This window comes from Cryptomeria japonica, chromosome 8 (assembly GCF_030272615.1).
Source record: "Cryptomeria japonica chromosome 8, Sugi_1.0, whole genome shotgun sequence".
In the NCBI taxonomy this organism is placed as follows: domain Eukaryota; kingdom Viridiplantae; phylum Streptophyta; class Pinopsida; order Cupressales; family Cupressaceae; genus Cryptomeria; species Cryptomeria japonica.
The window spans coordinates 188500440-188527988 of record NC_081412.1 but is presented as its reverse complement, the minus strand read 5'-3'; positions in this window follow the sequence as shown (position 1 = coordinate 188527988).

Genomic DNA, 27549 nt, shown 5'->3' with positions numbered 1-27549 from the left:
CCAACAATGTGTATAGAACTTAACTACTTTCTTGATCAGATCTAATTAAGTTTTAAGTCTGCATCACTTTAGAAAATCTTCTCACACACCCTGGTTCAGCTTCACAGACTTCTCAAAATCATCGACACAAAAAAACATCAACCTTACCAACATAAATAACCTTTACAACTAGGTCCACATCAAAACCCTAAGACTAACTACATAGATCATCATAGATCTTTACAAATCATTATAGATCATCATATGGATCATTATAATCAGTTAAAAATCAATATCAACCATTGAATGATCGTAAGTCATCACAACAAGTCGATCTGGTACAAAGTCAAACCCTTAGCTCATTCTGCTAAGCACTTTGCACATCCTAAGAAATTTTCTCTCCAAACGTGCCAAAACATCTTTCAAACACATCACACAGTTTTTTCCACATTATCATCTGTATATGGTGAAAATGGATAGCAATAAACAACAATATTGAAAGACTAAAATGGATTCAACCACAAAACCCTAGCCTAACAATGAACAAAGATCCACCATAACACATGAAGATAACCTAAGACAATGCAAATAACTCAAAATCACAAAGATTATACCATCACATGTCCACTAGGGTTTTGATCTCCATTCTTCCTATCTCCATTGATCTTGCTTGATATATTTGCTCTCAGATTTTTTATATGCACAAGAGCTCAATAAAGAATGGAATGTGGTTGCAAGTAGAATCGTAGTGTAGCCAAGCTGCATGAAAGATCATTAGCATGAGTGATTAGGCATTAGGGTTTGACAATGAAGAAAGCATCTCCTTAAATAGAAGACACAATAAGAAATGGAGGGTTAAGATTGAGAGGTGTAAAAAGAGAGGTTGGCTAGGATTAGAGGGTAGGTATAAGAAATACCAAAATAATGAAAGGGGTAGGTAGTGTAGGAAATAAGAGATGAATGACATGTGTCATGTGTAGAAAAAGATAATGAACTAATTAAATAAATAAAGATTTATTTAATAAATAGAAGAAGTAGGACAATTAAATAAATAAAATATTTATTTAATTTAGGAAAGGGATAATTTAAATAAATAAATGTATTTATTTAAATGTGAAATAAGGCTAGAAGAGGATAAATGAATTAATTAAATAAATAAAGATTTATTTAATTAATAGAAGAATTAGGCTTAGATAATTAAATAAATAAAATATTTATTTAATTAGACATGACAATTTTGGGTGTCTACATCATCAACATGTGAACTTGATGTAGATCACTGCCAAACCAAAAATCATTACTGGCCAAGAGAATTCTTTACCGGTCCTTAAACCCTTCTTAAACCCTAGGAAAACTTCATCAAAAATTCAAAACATGCCTTCCAGTAACCATCATAGGATACAGTTTTGGTTACATACTCAAATCCATCATAAAATATTATGTTTCAAACCACAAGTTAGAAAACATCACCAATCACCCGATTCCATCAAAACTTATTTGTTTTACCGATTAAGGTCCTAATTCCCAGTCTTGCCTGTAAACCCTGTCAAACTGTCAAACTCTAACTCTGGTAGACCAAAGGATTTAGATGACACAATAAAACATAAGTAAATATTATTAGACATGAATAAAAATTAGTTTCCATCAATGACAACATAAGTAAACATTATTAGACATGAACGAACATTAGTTTCCATCAATGACAACATAAATAACTGATCAAAGTCATCCATCGTGCAATCTCAATCTCTTCATCACAATGTCATCTCAAACAGTCTTGTACCAGTTCAATCATCATTCTCCATCTGTATCAGTTATGCTAAATATGCCAACACACCAATCTAAATTTATGTATCTATACATAAATAAGACCTTACAAATAATATCTCATAAGAACCATATATCTCACATCACATGACATCAAAATTTGAACCATAACTTACTTTCAGATTAACATAAATTGAAATGAAAGCATATGAGATCATATATTACATTAAATAACTCATATCATAATAAAAATCATAATACAATTTGATCAATATGTGAAAATCTGATCCATATATCCCTCTTGATCATATGCGCTCATGACATCAATATGAATGCAAAATAAGAAAACCCTAATTACCAAATGCATATAATGAAAGAAAAATATATGGGTCCATCCCAAAAAGACAATCAACCTATTGTAATTACATGAATAAATTTCAAGACTAGAAAATAGGCCCCTAGATTGACATAGACTAATAGGAGTCCAAAAAACCAGTCCGAGAAGCCGAATGGGTTTCTAGATAAAAATTCCCCAAAAATAGGATTGAAAACTAGGGCTGACTTTAGGCTCAGAAGTCAACCATTAGACCATGTCAAAAGAAAAATTTGGCAAATATCTATTTGAGAGGGGTGAATCCCCTTTACATAAATGCAATAATTTCATCCCCATAATCAAAATTAGAATTCACACAAGAGGAAACCATAAAAACTGTTCAGAAAAAGAATCTAAACAACAAACCTATTTGCATTGTTTGAAAACTCAACAAACAACGAATGCAAATAACTTTTAGAATGAAAAAAAAATATAGAAAACATAGAGAATAAAATATTTTCAAATTCAAAAACATTTAAAACCATAGAATAGAAAGTGGCATTCGAATCCAACCTGGAAAGTGTAGAAGGTGTAGAAGAAAGGTAGAATAAAATCTTGCAAAATCAACTCCTCAAGATTTGCACTCCCAATACAAGCAATAGCAGAAATATAAAACCAATCCACAACATCAATAAAATCCAACAAATCACATACAAACTCTTGCAAAAACCTCCTTCAATTCAATGCAAATGTTTCTCTCCAATGCCACACCCAATCTCCTCTCAAACTCCAAATTTTTCCAGCCACCATTCCAAAATTCTCCAGCATCCACACATAGAAAAAACATGTTATTTCTAGCACAAATCGATTCCCCAAAAATGGGAGTTGGTGTTTGTACATGAAACAACCAAATTCCCAACCAATCACAGCTAATAATTAAATTATATAAACCAAAACTCAATTAATATCAATCATATAATATAATGCCCCACTTAAAATATTTAAAGCATTTAATATTCATTTTCCACCAATAAAACCTAATTATTAACCAAATAATTCCTCCTAGAAAGTAGGAAGTAAAATAGGGAACACATTTACCTTAATTATTTAATCCCACTTACTCAAAATACACACATAGGTAATACACGAATAATATTATTATATAACTCATACCTTATCTTATATGAATATCATTTATTTAATCTAATAAATCAATATTAATAATAATTAACCTAATATCATAATAAATCTCAAATAAATTAAATAAATTCAAATAGAACTGTTACCCACCATTTTCACTAAGTCAAAATAATGCCCTTTTGGTCTCAAGAGTCTCTTTTTATATTGGGTCGTGTCCTATGTGCCTTAGTTTTCAAAATGCTTGATCGACCGATCATCCTTATTTTGGACGTCAAGTCTTATCTTCTTCTAAAGGGCCCCACCCTTTCTTTATCGGTTAATCGCTCTTCGATGGAAATGTCATCACTAGTTTTTGTAGTCATTGAGTCTCATTCCACTCAATCCCGGATCTCCGATAACATCGTGTCAAAGGGGTCCTCACAGGTCCCATATCGACCAATCACACTTTTAGGAATTTTCCACACATATGTTCTGTTGTCGCATGATTCTTGAAGTGTCCGATAGCCTGATTCTCCTATAAAGGCATTCCCATAGTTGGCAACTTGTGTGATGATGTTAGCACAATACCAATTTGTAATGTGCGTTAGATAAAGCATCAATTAATTCTTCATTTCAAATATCAAGATAGTGTTGGATATCATTGTTGATGCTAGGATATGTTGTTTTCATTGATGTCAACATATTCCTGTGATTTATTTCAGTGTGATTGGGAAGTTTTTTGATCTGGTTTTGTAGTTTGGTTTTGCTGATCACTGTTTTGCAAAGGTTGATATTTCCTCCGACATATTCCAGTGTTATCAGATCTTGTGTTGAGACTTTTCAGATATTATTTTGGATGGTCTTGTGTATCTTCATTTCAAATGGTTCATGATTTGGTGCTCCGCAAGTTATCTTTCTTCATGACAGTTGCTGATTGGTTATGTTCTTGAGCTTCTAGATGTTGACAAATGAAGATTTAAAAAGTGGTGTTGGTGCAGTTGTTCTGGATGATTCTAACGTGCTTGTTGGTGTTTCCTAGTCATGTCCTATTTTTTTTGGTGATTTGCATTGATCGTTGTGCGATTTTTTGGTGATTTTCATCAACCGGTATTGATTTTTATGTTATGTGGTATTTCTGGTGGTGTAGCGAGTTGCGGTTGATCTTGGCATGATTTCTAGTGGAGTTGGTCATTTGGGAACTTGAATTAGGACCATGCTATGCTATGCAAATCATCATATTGCTCCAGTGGTTGATCTTTGTATCATGTGATGTAATTTTGTAATTGAGGGTTGAGGGTTCAACCGTCCTTGTTATCAAGGTTGATGAATTGTATATATAGGTGAGTTATTCATGTAGTTTGGGCGTCGATGTTGTGTCTATATTATCAAAAAGTGGTGTATGTGCGAACAAGTGATTTATCATTTGGTGTTTAATTTGAGGTGATATTGGTGTTGCAGGGTAGACATCTGTGCTTAACTAGAACTATAATCAAGAATTTTGAGATGTTATTCTTTTAGTTCATTTCTTTCAGATTGTAGTCTGAATTTTATTGTAAGTCAATGAGACTTCCCTAAGGGTTGTATCCTTCTGGGCCATTATATTTGAGCAGTGAGCTCTAGGTAGAGTTCCTGAATGCATGTGCATTCCCCATTGTAACATTTTCACATACTACTGTAGAGTATCATCTTACTGTGGGTAGGTTCCCATCGTGGTTTTTCCCTTAACCGAGTTTTCCATGTCAAAAATCTTGGTGTTGGGTGTTGTGCTGTTAATTTGCTTATCTATTTATTTCTATAGTTTGTTAGATCTATTGTTGTACTTAAATTTTTATATTTTGATGAAGACTGATTCACCATGCCCTCTCAGTCTTTCTTCTTTGCTGCTGGTAACAATTGGTATCAGAGCAAGATCCTTTGATAGAGGCTTGATCGCTTGAGGAGATCCAGGATGGTAGCTCAAGGTATTATCTTTAAGAAGGAAACTCTGAGGTTTGATGGAAGCAACTATACTATATGGAAGAACTAGATGTAAGTGCATTTGAAATGTCTTGGAGAAGATTACTGGAAGATTACAAAGAATCCCTATGTTGTTCCTCAGAATGGACCATCTACTCCTGATGAGGTTAAGGAAACATAATACAATATTAGAGTGAAGGAAGCATTGCTTAGTGCCCGAACTGATTCAGAAATGACAAATGTTATGGAACTTCAGACTGCACATGAAATCTGGGAGAAGCTTGAGATCTCTTATGAAGGTGATAAATAGGTGAAAGTTGCTAAGTTGCAGAGTTTGAAAGGAAAATTTGAGACATTGAAGATGAGAGATGATGATAACATATATTCTTTTATGTCTAAGGTGAATGACCTTGTCTTAGGTATCAGATGTGCCGGTGGAAGCATTGAGGAAGATGAAATTGTTGCTAAGGTGTTGAGATCTCTACCACCTACTTATAAACACAAGCGTGCTGCTATTGATGAGATCTAGAGTGTGACTATAGTGACAAGAGATGCGTTAGTTGGAAAGCTTGTTACATTTTAGCTGAGTGAGTTTGGATAATCACATGGAAATTCTAAGACAATATTTAGAGCATCTGCATCTGTATCCGGTAAGCAGAAGTATGATCTTGACGAGTGCATAATACCCAGATATGAGAGAGAGATAAAAGATATTGAAGAGCAAGAAAGAGAGCTTGATGAGATTGAAGCACTGATTGCCCAGAGATTGCCTAAAGGTGCCAATAATTATGATAAAATTTTTCCTTTGAAATGGTTCTCTTGTAATAAGATAGGACATTTTGCTTCTAGATGTCCAGAGAGAATGGCTAAGTATGACAGGCATGATAAGGTTGATAAGCATGATAGGAATGATAGATATGAGAAGCATGAGTAGTATGATAAGCCTTATAAGTCTAACTGGAAGTTTAGGAACCAGAAGAACTATTATTATGTTGTAGATGAAGGTGTTGCAGATGATGAATCAGAAGGAGATGAAGTTGTGTTTATTGCCATTAAAGAGGATAGACCTGTACCTATTGATTCCACTAGCTGTTTTGCTGAGGAGAAAGATTTATCAACTAAGGTAGAAGAAAAGGATGAATGGGTTATTGACAATGACTGTTCACATCATATGAACGACGATAAAAGAAAATTTGTGAGCATGGAAAGGTATGATGGTGGAATAGTTATATTTGGAGATGAAAAAGCCCATGTAATCCATGGGAGAGGTTTTATTTCTTTTGATGGTAATGATAATACTGATGATGTCTTGTATGTTGAAGTTTTGAAACATAATATTTTGAATGTTGGACATATGGATGATAAGGGTTATGATCTACAAATCAAGGATGGTAAATGCAAGATCTTGAATGCCTTTGGTATAGAGATTGCATCTGGGACTAAGAATGAAGGTAACATTTTTTATTTGAATGTTGGTGAGAAAGTTGTTTGATTGCTAAGATAGATGAGAGTTGGTTGTTGTATAGGAGAATGTGTCATGTAAACTTTGATTCAATTATTAAGATTTGTTCTACACAAGCTGTTAGAGATCTGCCTAAGATTGTTAAGCCTGCTAGTCCAGTATGTAAGGAATGTCAGTTGGGTAAGCAAACAAGGATTTTGTTCAAGAGAAAACAATATACATCTGATGGAATGCTAGATCTTGTACATACAGACCTATGTGGACCTACGAATGTTAGAAGTGTGCAGGGTGATAGATATTTTTTGCTACTGATTGATGATTATTCCAGGATGATGTGGGTTGTCTTTTTAAAGGAGAAATCAGAAGCATTGGACAAATTAAAGATACTCAAAGCTAAGGTGGAAACAAAGTCCGAATTGAAGGTGAAATGTCTAAGATCTGATAGAAGTGGAGAATTCTATTCTAGTGAGCTCAACTCAGTCTGTGAGATGCATGGAATTAGAAGACAATTATCTTTTCCTAGAACCTCACATAAAATTGGAGTTGTTGAGAGGAAGAACATAACTATTTTGGAGGCTGCAAGGACTATGTTGATTGAAGGAAATGTTTCGAAGATCTACTAGAGAGAAGCCATTAGCACTTCTATTTACACACTCAACAAAGTTCACATCAAAGATGATACCGGTAAGACCCCTTATGAGCTATGGTTTGGTCATGTTCCTACTATAAGATATTTCAGAGTATTTAGTTGAAAATGTTATATCAAGAGAGATGAGGATATAGGAAAGTTTGATGCTAGAAGTGATGAAGGTACATTCAACTGAGAGAAAATACTACTAGTGCTATAATAAGAGACTAAAAAAGATATTTGAAAGTGCAAATGTGAAGGTGGATGAGAACCTTGGGAAGGAGATCAAAGTATGCGGTTATGATGATGGTCAACATGTTGTTTTGGCTCCTGTTTATCCTGAAGAGCCTAAGAAGAATGATCTGGTAGAGACTGTTGATCCGGATGTTTATGCTACCGATGAAGAAGTATAGGAACTTGAGAATCAGAATAGATAGAAGACTTTAAGGTATGTAGATTGAAACATTCTAAAAATCAGATTATTGGTGATAAGAATAAGGGTATAATGACAAGAAGAAGGATAGTTGTTGAAGAAGTATGTTTGATTTCTAAAGTTGAACCTAAAGATGTCGCTGAAGCTTGTAAAGATGAAAGTTGGATGAGAGATATGGAAGAAGAACTAGATCGGATTGAAAAGAATAATACTTGAGAACTTATGCCTAGACCTAAGGATAAGAATGTTATTAGTACTAAATAGGTATTCATAAACAAGTTGAATGAAGTCAGTGAAGTGGTCAGAAATAAAGTTAGACTGGTTTGCAAAGGGTATTCACATCAAGAAGGAATTGATTATGAGGAGACTTTTTCTTTGGTTTCTAGACTTGGAGCTGTTAGACTGTTTCTTGCTTATGCTGCTTATAAATATTTCAAGGTATATCAGATGGATGTCAAATTAGCCTTTTTGAAGGGTGATTTAGAGGAAGAAGTTTACATTGCACAGTTTGATGGATTTTCACTATCGGATGATGGAGACATGGTATGTAAGTTGAAGAAAGCTCTTTGTGGTTTAAAACAAGCTCCTAGAGCCTAGTATGCTAGATTAGATAAATACTTGTTAAAATTGAGATTTACTAAAGGTACTACCGACAATAATTTGTATTTAAAGATTAAAAATGATAACATCTTGATTGTTAAAGTATTTGTTAATGATATTATCTTTGGTAGTGATGATGACTTGAGCATGAAGTTTTCCGGTGATATGCATAAAGAATTTGAGATGTCTATGATTGGTGAGATGAAATTATTCTTAGGTTTGCAGATTGCACATACAAGAAAAGGTATATTCATATCTCAAAATAAGTATGTGAAGGAATTGCTGAAGAAGTTTGGATTAGATGAATCCAAACCGGTTGGAACCCCTATGGTGACTAGTTGTAAATTATCTAAAAATGATGAATCTCCAAAAGATAATCAAAGTTTGTACAGATCTATGATAGGTGGACTGCTATATCTTACTAAGACTAGGCCTGACATTATGCATGTTGTGTGTATGGCTGCTAGATATCAAGCTGATCTGAAGGAGAGTCATGTCACTACTATTAAGAGGATATTCATATATCTAAAGGGAACTCTGGACTATAGTTTATGGTACCCAAGGAATGATGATTTCATGTTGTGTGTCTATACTAATGTTGATTGGGCCGGTGATGTAGATGACTGGAAGAGCACTACCGCTAAAGCATTCTTTTTGGGTAAGAAGTTGGTTTCATGGGCTAGCAAGAAACAAGATTCAGTGTCCTTATCTACTATTGAAGCTGAGTACGTGCTACTGCTAGTAATTGCACTCAGGTGGTTTGGATGAAGCAAATGTTGAAAGATATCAAAATTATTCATGATGAGCCTACTGTTATTTATTATGATAATTCCAGTGCTATCAACATATCAAAGAATCCGGTGCAACATTCAAAGACTAATCATATATCAATCAAATATCATTACTTGAGAGAACAAGTTAGTGAGGAGAAGGTGAAGTTGGAGTATGTATCTACAAAGGAACATATAGCTGATATTTTCACTAAGCCTTTGCCTATAGATACATTTGCCTACTTGAGAGACAAGTTAGGGTTATCCACCCCTCCTGATGAGAACTAGATGCATTGAGTTGCATCGATCCGGTGGATTTTAGAGCCTTACTCTTATATCCGGATTGGTGAGTTGGTGCTACTCCTCTGTTGGAGTAGTCTATGTTTTGGGGAGAGAGATTTATGTTTCTATTTTTGGAGAGAGTTTAATTATATATTTTGGAGATCTTTAGCATTGCTGTCAAAGGGGGAGAAAGATCATGTGAAAAACTGCTTTATCTTTCTTGACCTTAGGAGGAGTTTGTTGGTGATATCTTCTTTCTTTGCATTGACTATTTTTCACATTCATATATTGACATCAATGCCAAAGAGGGAGATTGTTGGATATGTTATCATCATTGATGTCAACATATTCCTATGGTTTATTCCGGTATGATTGGGAAGAATTTTTGATCCGGTCTTGTAGTTTAGTTTTGTTGATCACTATTTTTTAGGGGTTGATATTTTCTTCGATATATTCTGGTGTGATTAGATCTTGTGCTAAGACTTTCGGATATTATTTTGGATGATCTTGTACATCTTCATTTTATATAGTTCATGATATCATGCTCCACAAATTATTTCTTCATGACAATTGTTGATTGGTTGTGTTCTTGAGCTTCTAGACGTTGACAAATGAAGATTTGAAAAGTGGTGTTGGTGCAACTATTCTAGATGATTCTAAGGTACTTGTTGGTGTTTCCTAGTCACTTCCTATTTGTTTTGGCGATCCGCATTGATGATTGTATGAGTTTTTGGTGATTTTCATCAACCGGTATTGATTTTTGTGTTATGGGGTATTTCTAGTGGTGTAGCATATTGCGGTTGATGTTGGCATGATTTCCGGTGTAGTTGAGTGTTTGGGAAATTGAATTAGGACCATGCTATTCTATGCAAATCATCATATTTTTCCAGTGGTCAATCTTTGTGTCGTGTGATGTAATTTTGTAATTGAGGGTTGAGGGTTTAGGCGACCTTGTTATCAAGGTTGATGAATTGTATATATAGGTGAGTTATTCATGTATTTTGGGTGTCGATTTTGTATCCGCATTATCATAAAGTGGTGTATGTGCGAACAAGTGATTTATCATTTTGTGTTAAGTTTGAGGTGAGATTGGTGTTGCAGGGAAGACATCTATGCTTAACTAGAATTGTAATTAGGCATTTGGAGATGTTATTCTTTTGGTTTACTTCTTCTAGATTGTAATCCGAATCTTATTGTAAGTCAATGAGATTTCCCTCAGGGTTGTAGTCTTTTGGGCCATTATATTCGAGTAGTGAGCTCTAGGCAGTGTGCTTGAATGCATGTGCATTCCCCATTGTAACATTTTCACATACTATTGCAGAGTATCATCTTACTGTGGGTAGGTTCTCATCGTGGTTTTTCCCTTAATTGAGTTTTCCACATCAAAAATCTTGGTGTTGTGTGTTGTGATGTTAATTTGCTTATCTATTTATTACTGCAATTTGTTAGATCTGTTATTGTGTTTAAAGTTTTATATTTCGGTGAAGACTAATTCACCCCCCCCTTTGTCTTCCTTCTTTGTTGCTGCTAATAGATAGTACACCAATTACTAAAATGAATGAATTAGTTTCTCCAGGCACACATATGTATGTCACCTTTGTTCTGTCCATTTGCATTTGAAACCTTTGGCGAATTTAAAAGAGTTCTCAAGTGAAAGCACATAGACCATGTTTGAGACAAAAGGCTTTTCTTGTTTCAAATTTAAAGAATTGCTAGTTCTCCTTATTTCTGCAGAAAATTTAGAGGGGGGTTTGTCAATTTAGCATTCATTAACATCTATGTTCCCTTCTATCTTTCTTCGTTATATCCCAATTCAAGCTTCCATTTTCAGCTAGAAACCCTAGCTTTTCTCTCTTTCATTACCATGGCACCCAAAGTCTCCCAGCCAATAGAGAGTAGACTAGATAATATAAAGGATACTGAAAGGGCCATTTATAATGCATGACATCCATAGAAGGTTGCAGAACCCAGAAAAATCCCACACAAAAGGCCATTGAATCCACCTTGTCTCAAGCTGGGGGTTATCCTTCGGTTGTTACATGTCCGGAATTGGTTCTCAATTGTGTACATCATTATCACCCTAGCTCTCGTGAGACTCAGAACACAAATCAAGCTATCATAGCTAAAATTAACATTGATAATGTCGCTCTTGCACTGCATATCCTTGAGAGGGAGGGTAAGGTGAATCTTTATTTGTAGTCAGGATGGGAATTCTTTCAAAATCAAATAGATAGGTTCCTTTCTACAATTTCTCAGGGTTGGTTGAAAACCCCTTGACTCAACAAATCTAAATTACCCTCTTGAATAAAAATAGAGTTGTTCAGAGATGATATTGGAGACATTATTGTTTTATTATGTCACGTTGTCGATAAACATGGAATCAAATACTTTGAGGAATAGATTTTCCATTTCATTCTCACTGTGTATGATGATAGGAATCAAATATATTGGGCGAATTTAATAAGTGACTCACTTCACGAACAAGTAACAAAATTCAATGACAGGAAGAAATTCCACTTATTCTCTATGCTTTTATATGTACTAGCTGTTGGGAGAATGTCTTATCTAGGTTTGAGGCAAGTGGGTAATGTTGCAGATGATGCTCCTATGTACAATTGTTTTCCTCAATTGTGGAAAGAATAAGGCATGATAAATTTATATCGCATTTATGATGCTTTCTTCATGACACTCACGAGGGATATGTTACAAATGTGGTTGTCATTGCACCAAAAGATCGACCTGTTAATGCTCGATACAACCACTAGACATATAGAATCCACAGGAGGTGGTTAAGCCATGCCACAAACCTGAGTGCTACGCTACATAGCACAAGGAGACCAAGGGAACATACCTTGCAACAATCCCCCCAACATAAGTGAGGAATTTGAACCTATGACCAAACTCTGATACCACTTTTTATAAGTGTGGTTGTCGTTGCACCAAAAGATCGACCTGTTAATGCCCGATACAACCACTAGACTTATAGAATCCACAGGACGTGGTTAAGCCATGCCACAAACCTGAGTGCTACACTACATAGCACAAGGAGACCAAGGGAACATACCTTGCAACAATTCCCCCAACATAAGTGAGGAGTTTGAACCTATGACCAAACTCTGATACCACTTGTTACAAGTGTGGTTGTCGTTGCACCAAAAGATCGACCTATTAATGCTCGATACAACCACTAGACTTATAGAATCCACAGGAGGCGGTTAAGTCATGTCACAAATTGAGCATTGCACTACATAAAACAAGGAGACCAAGGGCACACACCTTGCAATAGGATATTGAAGGAGATCCTGAAAAGAGGTTCTCACAAGAAGCTATGACTCTAATTAATAACTATGACAACTTTTATATTTAGTTTAATATCTTTTCATATTTGAGAGTTGGAGGTTATGAAAAGGAACCCTTGAAACTACACAGGCATGCCTACGACTATCTTTCCTTTGTGGATCTTTGTTATCAAATGAGATTTGTGAACATTGAATATGTTTATATGAGAAAGAAAGGGTATGCTTTTTCTCTGAGTTTATCTCATTTTTCTTGTAAAAATAATGAATCTACCAAGTTTTCAGATAAGTTGTTAGCTGAGTTTGGTCTTCTCTCTTTACCCATGAGCGCTAATTTCGATAGTAAAGGTTATGTTCGATGAAATTTTTATGTGTCGGCCCAATATGTTCATGTGCCTAGGTTAGAAGACTTTTGGGAGGATTGTACTGATGAGAAAGAAGTTTTCATGAGAAATTTTATGAGATTGACTTTAAGTCAAATGGTGGCCTTCAATATTTCTCCAGTACCTAAAAATATTGTAGATGGTGGTTCTGATATGATAGATGATTCTTATCAAGGTGTTGTTTTACCTCCTTTCTAATGGCCAGAAGATGAAGAAGATATAGATGTGAATGCTAGAACTTGTCAGGTACTAAGTAGATCACACACTTGGTTGGACCATAAGGTCAAAACTATGGCTCTTCATCACATAAGGAGATACCTAAGGAAACCAATGCTACTGCTCAAACCTCTCAAGGGGTGAAAGAGAAGGATACATTAGAAGTTAATGTTTCTCGAATAGAATCACAGTCTTGCGGAGATAATGATTCTCCTGAAAAGAGCCACAAGTTAAAATTAGTTTGTGAAACAAGTACTTTGACACCATCTAAGAAAAGGAGAAAATATATGCAATATCTTGTAAGCTCCAGTGAAGAGGATTTTTAGTTTCTTGACCAATTAGGAGAGAAAAATCCTCTAGTCTCTCTAACTGATGATGTGGAACCATAGAAACTTGTATCTAATGTTTCTGTATTGCCATTTGATGTTGCTGATAATACTTTGACAATTAAAAGTTTAGCAAATATCTCATCTACTCCATGGCTCAAAAAGACAATTGAAAAGGAGAAGAAGCAATACTCTCCAGTCACTTAAATTTGTGTAGACATAGTAACACGACTATTAAGAGAAACTCCTAAAACCAAAAGAGCCAAACAAATGAATAGGATGATCATAGACCCACAAACAAAGCATCAAATGCTAGAGATTGTTGATCCCAATGTGGATAAAAGTGAATAGGAAATCACAGAGGGGGAATTCAATATAAGCAAGATTGACATGGGTCCCTTAGCAATTGAATGTGATATTTACTATGCAAAACTCTTTATTGTTGTTTTATCTAAAAAAACCAAGGCTACTAAAAAGAAAAATCAAGAGCTCATGCAGTATGTAGATGCCCTCACTTCCCTTATTCTATTTGCTTGGTCTACTAAAATATTTGTAGCTAGCTCATCCTCAGAAGTGTCCATCATAGAATTTATAAATTCTGATAAGTTAGAATTTGTTAAGAGATCAGACTATCACCAAAGTAGTGGATAATTGGGCTAGTATGATGATTCTGAAGGGGTTGTCCTTTATCAAGCATGGTTTAAGAAATTATGATACCCTTAAGGAAATTATCATTATTCATCAGGTTGAGCTGAAAAGGTCAAGAAGAGAGTCCGGTAGGATATCTACTGCCCTCCTGGAAATGTAAGAGATGACCAAGATTCCCCCTAATGTCCTAACATCAGAACAAATCATTAATGATCCAGAGACAAATGATACCATTGTCTAGAGAGAATGTTAGATTGGAAACAACATGTTACTAAAGAATTCCAATCCTTTCTCACAACTCCCATTTCTCAGAACACAACTGTTCAACGAGATTTTAAATTTTTTTTTTTAATAGTTAATATAAACGTATTTGGAGATGATGGAAAATAATTGTTAGAAGGAGAGGTAGTAGAAAGAACATTTTTCCAAAAGGTGGAGGGTAGTCTCTTTGCGGCTAACACTGGATCCAATTATCTATAACATCTAAAATATGCCATCATAGTGTTGAGTTCTATCAATAAAGAGATCAAGGATATCCCAGGGAATATCGTTGAAGCTAGCCAAAAGGTTGCCAAGTGGAGGATCAGAGTTGAAGCTATAGCTAAACCTACATAAGAGATGCCAACAATTCTCTCTAACTTCAAGGCATATATGAAAAAGATGAACACACAATTGACACAACAATCTATGGAAGGTGTAATGGTTACAACAACAGAAGAACACAATACAATAGATGATGCAAGAGAACTAGAAGATGAAGAGGCAAATGATGATGTGGAGGCTAGTTAGTTGTTTCTTTGTTTTAATTTCCATTCTTCTTTCTCAAACTATTGTCCCTAGTGGGCCCTTTCTATTTTTAAGTTATGTTTTAAACTCTCTTTAGTCTACTGTCTTCAAGAAGCCATTATTTTTAATTAGGTGGATATTGAAAAACTATTTAAGGTGGTAGTGAATTAGTTAATGGGGTTTAGTTTTTAGGAGATCTATTTTGCAGGCTTTCAGTCTACAATAGTATTGCATACTTTTGAAAAAGTTTAATTGAATTCTATTTGGGGCAAACTTTTTTTTGTTTTAAAAATAATTTCTATTTATATTTGAGTCTATCATCTCAATATCAAGATTTGAATGATTCAGTGAATGGTTGAGTATGTGTTCTTTAATCGTAAACTTTGTGTTATGATGGAGAATGATTTCATGGATTATGTTGAGTTAAAAATGGATATTATGCATATTGTTGTTGTTGGATTCCTTTCTATGTGATAATCATATACTGGTAGCGATCTTTGTATGGATATTGTTAGATGATTCATATATAGATTTTGAAGTAGTTCTTCATACTTTGTTATGAAGATCATATGGGTTTGATATCAATTTTCCTTTCTTTGTAAAGTTTGTAGAGATTGGCTATCCTGCTTTCTGGTTAAAAGCATACCTTGAAACCCAAATTATATCATAAGAGGGAGTTGTACCTCTCAAATCTAGAGGAAAGTTACATAAACAATTGTAACTTCTCTAATTGTTTGTTAATATTTTGTTCTCACATCTGGGCTAGGAGTCAATATTGTTATAACTTAGAGAGAACACAATCTATTAACCAACAAGAATAAAAGGAAATAAAACACAACTATGCACCTATTAAATTTAAAGGGTGACATTATAATAATTGTACCTAAACTAATAAAATAGACATTTAATTTATAAAATTAATATTAATAATATTTATCCATATACCAAAATAAATAATTAATAATTCAAATTAAATAAAATAGAATTAAAGATGTAAAACACAATTACTCACATAGCCATCCACAAGACCATATAACCAAAATGGAGATTAAAAGAAAGGTAAAGCAATCAAGACAAGGATAAAAAACAAGACATAGACTAGGGCCTAGGTGTGGTAGGGCCTTAGTGTCACCTTTGATGAACTACCATTGCGAAAGGAGACACACTCAAACCTGTGGGGCTAGGTGGAGTTAGTGCCTAGTATGTGCACCCTTGCACAACATCATCCAGGAACAAACATATATATATATACTCATTAGATCAACATAGTTAGGTGAAAGATCATTATAAAATCACATCCTTCTCATGATGAGTGATGTGATATCATGCCTTACACACTTGTAGGTATTAAAACAACATAAACATAGATATAGCATAATCAAACAACCATCACTCATATCTAATAGAATTATTAGAATTAGGGTTAGCACAAGATATAATATAATAAATAAAAAACATAAATCATATCATCTAAGAGAAATATAATCACAAGTTTCATCAAATAGTAAACCATAACATCAAGTAGCCCCAAATATAGAATCATCATCATAAGTATCACAATGTATCCCCTGATATGAAGAATTATCTCAAACATGAAAGGACAAACCATGGAAAAATGAAGTAACAAAACATGAAATAGTTCATCAATATCGATCACAACCATTATAGAGTATGAATCGTGGAGGGACATTATATCTAAAATTAAATTCTTGATTACCTCAGGTCCATGTCTTCTCTTAGGACAATCGGGAGTCCTAGAATATGTCTGTGGTAGAGAAGGTATGTCATCAAGATTTTCGTAGACAACCTACATATGTACAAAAACATAACATTGATACAAGTTACCATATAATTATCGATGATAGGAACATATCTACTAAAAAAATAAAAAATAAACACGTGTACCCGAGGCATCTATTCTGCTTCTTCAAGTATTGTGGGTGCAATCAACAAGGGTGTGAAGCCAACAATTCTTTGTACATAAAGATGACAATTATGTGAAACTATCAATTTATGTAGACATGTATAATTATTATTAGTTATTTAAATTCTTAATTCAATCATATATGCATTCAGTTACCCTATCCTTATCTCTGGTTGCACTTCCAGAGCCTAGACCGCACAACACCACACTCATGCTAGGTGCGTCCTACAAGAGAAAAATAAGATAAACATGTAAGTTAATATATAATTTTATTAATGACAATTTAAATGACAAGCATGTATACAATAAAAAATGTAAATGACTAAGTGCAATAATATATACCATATAGTTGTCAAGGCCAAATGAAATGGATGTCAGGGTGTCGTCATGGACCTAGGATAACTCCTCCTTAGACATCAATTCTTAAATAGACCATGTATATAAACATTAGTACTTAATAATATCTCTTATAAAAATTTATTTAAAATAAAATGCTCTATGAAATTACAAGTTGTCTTACCACTACATTGTCAGTGTATGATGAAGGAACCTCCTTGTCTCTAGCATGCAAGGAGTCCCCAGGGTGTGCTATAGTCCCTTTCGTCTCATGTGGTGCATCAGACATATCATGCACCTCGTAATCAAATGTGCCTATGGGAGGATCAACATGACATCCAAGAGGAGCTAAGCATACATGATGGCAAATAGCACAAGTATGCGACACACAAATATGTGGAGTTGAGGAGGATGCATTAATACCACCCGATCCACCACTAGCATCACCAAAAGGATGATCTAGTGCCCCATCCTAAGAAACCAAAAGGCCACTCAAAGAGTGAATAGTTGATATAGTTTGTGACGCTGCCTCAACAATAATATTTGGATGTTGTACTGAAGGTGGGAGAACAATGAGAGGAGTGGAAACATATGGGCCTTGTAATAATTGAACTACCTCTGGTATATCCTGAGGCATACCTCCCCCCATGCCCTGGAAAGGCTTGATGTCAAATTAGTTGACATGCTTGCCCAAAAAAAACTCAACATATAATTTTTTGATGAAGTAGAATGACAAATCAAGATTTTTGTTGGGTGGTCTATCAAAAACCATCGACCGACGTTCCCAAAAGTATTTTACAACATCTTTATTTTGACACCATTTGAAGGAAAGTTTTTCTTTTTTCACATCTACAGGCTGTCTGGTGCTTGGATTAATAAACAGGGTGACAATATCGACTTTAGATATCTCAAGGCTCTTCACATCATCATATGAAAATCCACTCGCATATTTATTCCTCATGGTCTCTCACCACAAAAGAATGGCTTAGAGGTGATGGTTTCTACATTGGCTATTATAGCATTTAGTGTGATTAACATGTCATATAGACTAGGGATTCTACTATAAACATTTGCAATGCCCCTCAATTGGTTCAAATTTTGACCAATTATTGTTATCACCCATTTTACTTGATTAATGTTGAAAATTTGGATTTAATTAATAAATTTCAAACAACAATGTATTTGAAATTAAAAAAACCTAATTTATATAAAAAAAAATGAAAAAAAAAATGAAAATGCGAATAAATGATAAAAAGACAAGGAAATTAAAAAAAATTCATACTTGATCACAATTTTTGATGAAAAAATGCTCCAAGAATCGGATATAAGATTCAAATCCAATATCAGATAGTTGCAAATCACAAAGCCCATGGGTAAAAATGACCCACAAGCTGTCACACTGGGTACATAAATACCCACAAGGATCAAATATCTGATACGAATCAGATACCTGCATCTTTTCCTGATTGAAATACAATGTATATTATATATATAATATATAATATATAATATATAATATATATAATATATAATATGTAATATACAATATATAATAAATAATATAGAATATATAATATATAATATACAATATATAATATACAATATATAATATACAATATACAATATACAATATATAATATATAATATATAATATATTATATAATATATAATATATAATATATAATATATAATATATAATATATATTATATAATATATAATATATAATATATAATATATAATATATAATATATATATTATATAATATATAATATATAATATATAATATATAATATATAATATAATATATATTATATAATATATAATATATAATATATAATATATTATATAATATATATTATATAATATATAATATATAATATATATTATATAATATATAATATATAATATATAATATATAATATACAATATATAATATATAATATATAATATATAATATATTATATAATATATAATATATAATATATTATATATTATATAATATATAATATATTATATATTATATAATATATAATATATTATATATTATATAATATATAATATATTATATATTAAATGATATATGATATATATATTGATAAAAGTGACCAATGGCCACTGAAATTTTATTAATATAAAAAAAAGTACATAATTGACTTCAAAGAAGATGAAGCAAATTGCAAATGTGCATGAAACCCATCCAAAAGTAGAGACATCCCAGAGATATGCCAATAGAACCACCCACCAACCCCCATGCTGGCAAGCCAACATGACACAAATTATGCACAATCAAAGCCAAATGAACATAACCATAAGTAATTACAAAGAGTGAATTCACAAGATCAACAATTGGTAAAAATAAAAATAAGAGTAAGAATAAATAACTAGAAGATCTACCAAACTAAACCAATCACTAGTACCACCAAAAATCACATCCAATTCCATACAAGAGAGATCTAGTCCCAAAGACAAATTAGGAATATGTTGAGCAACACCATCCAAAGAAGCATAATCCATAGAGTCATCCACAACAGGAGCATCACCTTGCAATGGAGAGATAGACATTGGGTCCACTCCATCACAATCACTTAGGTGAGTAAGAAGAGCAAAAAGCCCTAGAAAACAATCAAGGGCAAAAGACACCAAAGAAGGAGCCACCACTTCAAGCAAATTCCCAAATTCCTTACTAGCATCTCTAAAGTCACCAAACTCCACACCAAATATAACCACAACAAGGAGCTCACAAATACGAGTGTTAGCCATGAAGTTGTTAAAATTCACAAGACCGCCAATAGGGAAGAAACCAAAATCTAGTCTATAAGAACTGAGCAAAAATTCTAGAATATCTTCATCAAGAAGCTCATGATGCACAAACTTAAATGCAATAAATCGAACCAAAGGAATATCTAACAAAAGGTACATAATAACAATGATAAATTTGGAAACTACTTCATAGAGAAGGGCACAAGAGTTACTTTCCAGCCAAGAATTATCAATTAAAGTTGATTACAACTCATAGAGAATGCCATTGACAACCACTCGAAAGAATAAGAGATATCCATCCTAACCTCCCAAGACCGTTGCGAGATCCCAACTCGATACTCCATATATGATAGAAAGCCACAATACCAAATAATGGAATAAAAAGCCAATGACAAGACCACAATATATATCCATTTTATAAGAAGCTTGCCAAGGAAACCTTACCTATTCATAAGGAGAGTGCATCAAATCAAATTACATGAGAAATAAACCAACTTGCTTAAAAAACCACCAATAAATAATTAGCATACGTGCAAAAGAGATCCATTAAGCAAGAGGAAATTAAAGCCATATAAACGGCAACTCTCAATCAAGAATTGCAGGATTGAACTACTAGCAACAACCATGTGTCCAATAAAACAATCACAAGGCAATATTAATTGAGCATGAGATCCCACTACCAAAAAAGGACAAACCATGGCCCAGGTTACTCCGCTGCTAGATCATACATAAGCAATCAACAAAGTGTATCAAATCCCAATGAATGATGCAGGTCATACCACCACCGATGTTGAAACACTACTAACACATACTCAATGAAGGAAACCATAATATATAATATAATATAATATAATATAATATATGATATATTAATCTATAGTATATTATATTATATATTATATAATATATCATATAATATATATATATATATATATATATTATGAATAATATATAATATATTATATGATATATTATACTTTATATAATATATCATCTATTATTAAGTATATAATATATTATATAGTATATGATATATTATGTAATATATAATATATGATATATTATATATTATATAATATTAAATTTAAATAATATCGGATATCCAATATGCTTTGGATTATGTCATGGCTAAATGTATTGACATCCAAGCCAAGCAAAAAGTCAACACAGATTTCTCGCGTTTCTGGGCGAGTGGAGAAGGCAATTTTTTCCATATTGCCACTTTTTTCCCCTCATGATCCTGCATATACCCCTCTCTCTTCCTTCTCTACTTATCTTAGTCCTTTTCTCATCCCATCTAGATATTTCCCAAGTTACATCTATCTCTACATATATCTCCCTCTCCCACTCTATCCTTGTCACTCATTTCTGTATCTTTGTAATAATCTCTCTTCTCTCTATTTATCTCCCCCTCTACCTTATCCTTCCTATATGTATTTATTATTTGTTTCTATCACCTCCTTTTTCTCCCACTATTGTCTCCTCTATCTCTATCTCCCTATATATCTATCTTCATCTATATTTATATCTCATTATCTTTAAATCTCTCTTATCTACTCCATCTCTCCCTCCATTTGTTCTACTCTCTCTATCACTTCCTATCCATATCTATTTCTACCTCCATCTTCACATCTCTATCTCTTTCCCTATCAATCTCTCTTTCTATATATCCCTCTATCTATACATGATTAATCTACCTCTCCCTCTCTTCCTCTATCACCCTCTCTATGTATCTCTCCCTTTCTCTACCTTTATCTCTTTATTTACTCCCTCTCTATATATCTTTGTCTCTCTCCCTCCATCCTTCTTTATAACCCCTATATATATCTCTATCTCTCCCTCTTTCTCTCCCCCTCTCTATCTATCCCTATCTATAATCCCTATTTATCTCTTTCTCACTTTATCACACTATCTTCATCTCTCTATCTATCCATATTCCTCTTCCTTTGTATCTCTCTATCTATTCCTTTTTGTATCTCACTCTATATACCCCTCTCTATCCATACATCTATATCTCTCTATATATGTATCTTTGTCTTTACCTCTCTCTTTATCTATACCTATTCATCTCCCTCCCCCTTTATCTTCATTTTAATCTCTATATTCCTCTCTCCTTTTCTATTTATATACATTTCTCCCCTTTTTATATCCATCCTTGTCTTTCAGTATTTCTCCCTCTCTCTTCATAGACCTTAATATCTATATCTCTATTTATGTTTCTATCTCTCTCTATTTCTCCTTCTATCTCTCCCTCTCTTTATCTCTTAATCTCTCTTCACCCTTATATCTCTCCTTATTTGTATCTTTATCTTTATACATCTCTATCTCTCCATCTTTATATATTTAACTCTTCTACCTCTCTTTATCCCTCTCCTCTCTCTTTATTTGTATCTCCCTCTCTATCTCCATCTCTCTCTATATCTCTATTTTCATCTATGTAGATATCTCTCTCACTATTGGTAATGGATCTTGATTATCTTTCTAATTTAGATGTTTTTGTGTTAGCTATATTTGGATCTTAGTTCTTGAGGAGGTGTGTGGAGTATCTTTACCCTATGACTTTTATTTCTATGAAGGGAGGGGGAGTGGAGGCGAGAGGTGTGTGTGAGAGATAAATACTAAGATAAGGAGATATGGGAGAGAAAGATAGGGAGAGACAAAGAGAGAGGGAAATTAAGAGGAGGGGGGTAGGGGGAAAAGGGAAGTATCAACAAAGGGAGAGGCAAAGAGAGGTCAGAGAAAAAGAGGGTTATTGGGAGAGAGAGAGAGAGAGAGAGAGAGAGAGAGAGAGAGAGAGAGAGAGAGAATTGGGGGTAATTAGGGGGTACAAGGAGAGGGGAGAGGGGAGAGAGGAAAGTATCAACAAGGGGAGATGAGAGACAAGGAGAGAGGTGAAGAGAGAGATAGAGAGAAATTAGGGGGACGGGGAGAGGGGAGAGAGGTGTAAGAGAGAGGGTAATTAGGGGGAAATATAATGAGAGGTAGGGAGAGAGAGTAATTGGGGGGGGGGGGTAAATAGGGGTGAGGAATATATTAGTTAAGGGAGAGGGGGAGATATATTAGAGAGAGAGGGTAATTAGGGGGAGGAGAGAATGAGAGAGAGAGTTGGGGAAATTAGGGGGTAGGAGGAGATGGGGAGAGGGACAAGTATAAACAGAGGGAGCGAAGGAGATATGGCAAGAGAAGTGAAGAGAGAGATAGACAGTAATTATGGGGGGGGGGAGAGAGAGAGAGAGAGAGAGAGAGAGAGAGAGAGAGAGAGAGAGGGAAGTATCAACAAATAGAGAGGGGGGAAGAGAGAATGAGAGAGAGTTGGGGTAAAGTTAAGAGGGGGAGATAGATGTGATAGAGAGAGGGTAATTTGGAAAGAGAAAATAAGAGAGAGAGTTGAGGGTAGGAGAAGAGGGGGAGAAGGGAAAGTATCAACAATGGGAGAGAGGGAGAGATGGGGAGAGCCATTGAAAGAGAGAGGTCTAGAGAGAAGGTAATTAGGGGAAGGGGGAGAGGGAAGTATAAACACATAGAGAGATAATTATCAACAAAGGAAGAGAGGGGAGAGATGGGAATAGAGCCCCCTAATTACCCTCTCTCTCTATATATTTTTGAATACTTCCCTCTCCCCCCTCCCCCTCCCCCTAATTATACTCTCTCTATCTCTCTTTTCACCTCTCTCCACATCTCTCCCTTTGTTGATAATTTCCTCTCTCCCTCTCTTCTTATCCACTAATTACATCCAAATCTCTCTCTCATTCTTTCTTCCCCTCGATTACCCTCTCTCTCTCACCTCTAACCCCTATGCCTTTGTAGATACTTCCCCCTCCCCCTAATTACTCTCTCTATCTCTCTTCTCTCTTTGTTGATACTTTCCATTCTCCCCCTCTCCTCCTATCCCCTAATTATCCCCAACTCTCCCTCTCATTCTCTCTTCACCACAATCATCCTCCTCTCTCTAACCTCTCTCCACCTCTCCCTTTGTTGATAGTCCCCCCCTCTCTCTCTCTCTCTTTGTTGATTTTGGCCTCTCTTCCCATCTCCTCCTACCACCTATTACCTCCATCTCTCTCTCTGTCATTCCCTCTACCCCTCTCCTCCTCCCCTTTAAATTTTGTTGCTAGAGATGGGAAGGAGACGTAGAGAGATTAGCCTAGATATTAAGTGAGAGAGAGTGAGATAGAGGAGGAAGTGATCAAGAGGTATAAATATAAGTGTATATCTTATGAGAGAGAGAAGGAATTAGAGATTAAATGAGAGTTAGAGAGATAGATCTAGAGAGAGATTTATAAATATGGACAAAAGAGAGGGAGGGAGCAACAAACAGGTGGAGTTATAGTTTTAGATCTTAAGAGTGAGGAGTAGAGAAAGGAAAAAAGAGAGATAACATGGTTTACCAAAATTTATTACATTGAATAAAATTCCTAAATTTTTTATTAATAATTACTCATTTAATATTCCAAGTATTTTGAGATGATTGTTACAAAAAAATCTTGAAAGAGGGAAGTCATATGCAAAAGTTGTGAACTTTTGATGTTTCAAAAATGAAGGATGAATTTAAATTAATTATAATTATTTTTTAATACAAAATATAGAAACACTACTTATTCTATACTGTAGAGACCTAAATCACCTTTCCAACACCTATAAAAAATTAAAATTTCGATAAGAAACATAAAAGTTATGCCCATTTTACTAAAATGTGTTTTTCTAAAATATTTCATAATGGATATTTGTTTTGGAAAACATATCATCACAACAATGACGCCAAGAAATAGACACTCGTTAATAATAAATATCTATTTTTCCTAACATTATTTTTTCCCTCCTTTTTTCCCTTAGGTTTGCTTTGGGATTTGGCTTGGACATGCCAAACCTAAAAAGCCAACACAAAAAACATGTTTAGGAGTTCTCCTTGCTTGTCTAGACTTTGCCTTAGTAGCTTATGACTTTTTTTTATCCAAAATGATGAAACAAAAAGGGTTTTTATGGATATTCTCAGTTTTCCAACAATATAAATTATGCCTTATTTTGAATTTAATAAATAATTATTATTAATTTTTTATTTGAATTACGACTAAAGTCCCGATTGATAGGCTAATTGAAATACATCTATAACTTTCAAATGGTATCATATTTTTTGAATCTAAAACATGAGTCACATTCTATGCTTCACATACTATAGGATTAAAAAAGATTGAATTTCATAAAGTTTTGACCAAGTTATGGGGATCAGACATACGAGTTTTTATATTTTTTAAAAGTTGTAGTAAAAAAATATAATTAATTATTTACTTTGAAAAAAAATACAAAAAAATATGTTTTACATCTGGACATGAGTCTTATACTTATATCTAAAATCTTATAGAATAATATTATGATTTGATTGTGGTTAGGGTGCTCAAACAGACACTTGCTTCTTATCTTTTTCCTAAAATTTTTGTACTCTTGCATTGAAATTTCAAAATTTTGCCAAATAGATTTTTTTTTAGTCAGAAAAAAACTATTAGCTTAGAAAATAAATTCAAGTTTCTATAGATTCTATTCTTACATATTTTTGAAAAAATGTTGATAACTTATTTAAATTTTTACGTCAAACTACCTAACTCTGTTTTTCTCAATTTTCATTGCCACTTAAGGGCCCGTTTGGCCCACCATGATCCTGCACATACCCTATACATGTATCATACATGCATATACCTGAGATATTGGGTTCGTATCTTTAGTAGCCCATGCCTAGATTGGGTTCACTCGGGTTCGGGCTCACACAAGGGAGGAGCCAAGATGGTGTCAGGCGTATGACCATGGCTAGCAAATACTGGAAAGAGATTGAGGAAAAATGGCTACATTTAAGAAATGAGCCAAGGAATGCAAGAATTTCTCTAGCAATGGATGGTATCAATCCTTTTCGAGATCTTAGAACAACATATTCTATTTGGCCAGTTTTATTATTAACAATAATCTTCCCCCTAGATGGCAATTAAAAAGGAGCATGCAATGTTAACTCTTATCATACCAGGTACTAAAACATATGAATGCAATGCCTTCTTGAATATTATATAAAAAATATTTCAGTTTAGTTAAACCCTGATAAAGAACTTTTTGTTTACTTAGGGAAGTATCAAGTAAAGGATATGGATGTATACATGGAGCCCTTCATTGATGAGCTTCATGAATTATGGAATGGTGTAAATATGTATGATGTATCAAGACCTATCAATGATAGACACTTCCTCTTTCATGTGATTCTTATATGGACAATTAATGATGCCCTAGTGTTCTCTATTTGTTGTGACAATATATTATAAATTACATTTGTAATTATTGTGTTCATTGTACCATTTACTAAATATGGTTTTCATTCTTATTTCAGGGTTTCAAACAAAGGGGAAACATGGTTGTCCATCATGTGGACCAAAAATGTTGTATATCCAATCAAAAGATCTCAATAAAATTGTGTATGGAGAGTAGACAATTCTTACCACAAAATCATCACTATTGAGTGTGTGAGAAAAATAATTTCAATAGAAAGGAAGTGGAAATGAGGAAGAATGGACCCTAGTAGGTGGAAAGGGATGTATGGCAAAAAAGAAGGGACAAGCTTTCCACTAGGATTAAAAACACTATTTTCTACATATTAGAATATTATGAGAACTTGCCAATAGTCCACCTATTTGATACTATGCACATTGGGGAAAATGTGGTGGAGTGATTGTGGAAACATCTAAATGTAACCAACATTGAATCAAAAATAAAGTTACGAAAGGACCTTCAAGTTACCAATATCATGCCAAACATGTGGTTGCATGAAAACAACTCATATGTCTTGTGCCTATGAAGTGTGATACCTGCAGCTGCAACATAAACACTCAATAGATCATTTCAAGCTGGTTAGACAATTAAAATAAAATGAAAGGTGAACCATGACAAAGTGACCTATCGCCTCCTAAGAGATGCGAGTGTGGATTTTCTCTTAGATCTGGATAAGCAATCCCAATGACTTGACTACACCTAGATAGAGGATTTGAAATGATGATGATATGTAAACTAGATGAGATTGATTATACTAGATTGATCTAAGAGTCTAATTAAGCTAATGATATATATGATTAAGATATGATGATGATGCAATTAAGCTAGAAAAGAGATTGATTAAGCTACATGATTCAACAATTATGCTAGAAAATGATCAAATTAAACTAGATCTAAGATGCAATTGCCTATAATAATCAATGCTTCAATGATATGCCTATAGTAACAATGCCTAAATCGATAATGATATGGGATCCTTTGTGCTAAAAAATGGGGGATATTTATATAATTTCCAAGGCCAGGGGTGAGGTGGCAAGAATCAGTGGTCAAGATTGAGTTTGAAGATGTCAAGGGTGAAATTGGAGGAGGTTGGAGAAGAGGTTGGAGGAAGGGACACTTGTAATCTCTGTGGTGACAAGTGTCAAGGAGGCTTGCTCATAAGAGGGTAAGTGTCCAAGAGAGGAGACATGTGGCCAAAGTGCCATGTGTCTCAAGGGAAGAATATCCACACTATAGGAGGTTAGGATAAGGAGGTTAGGAT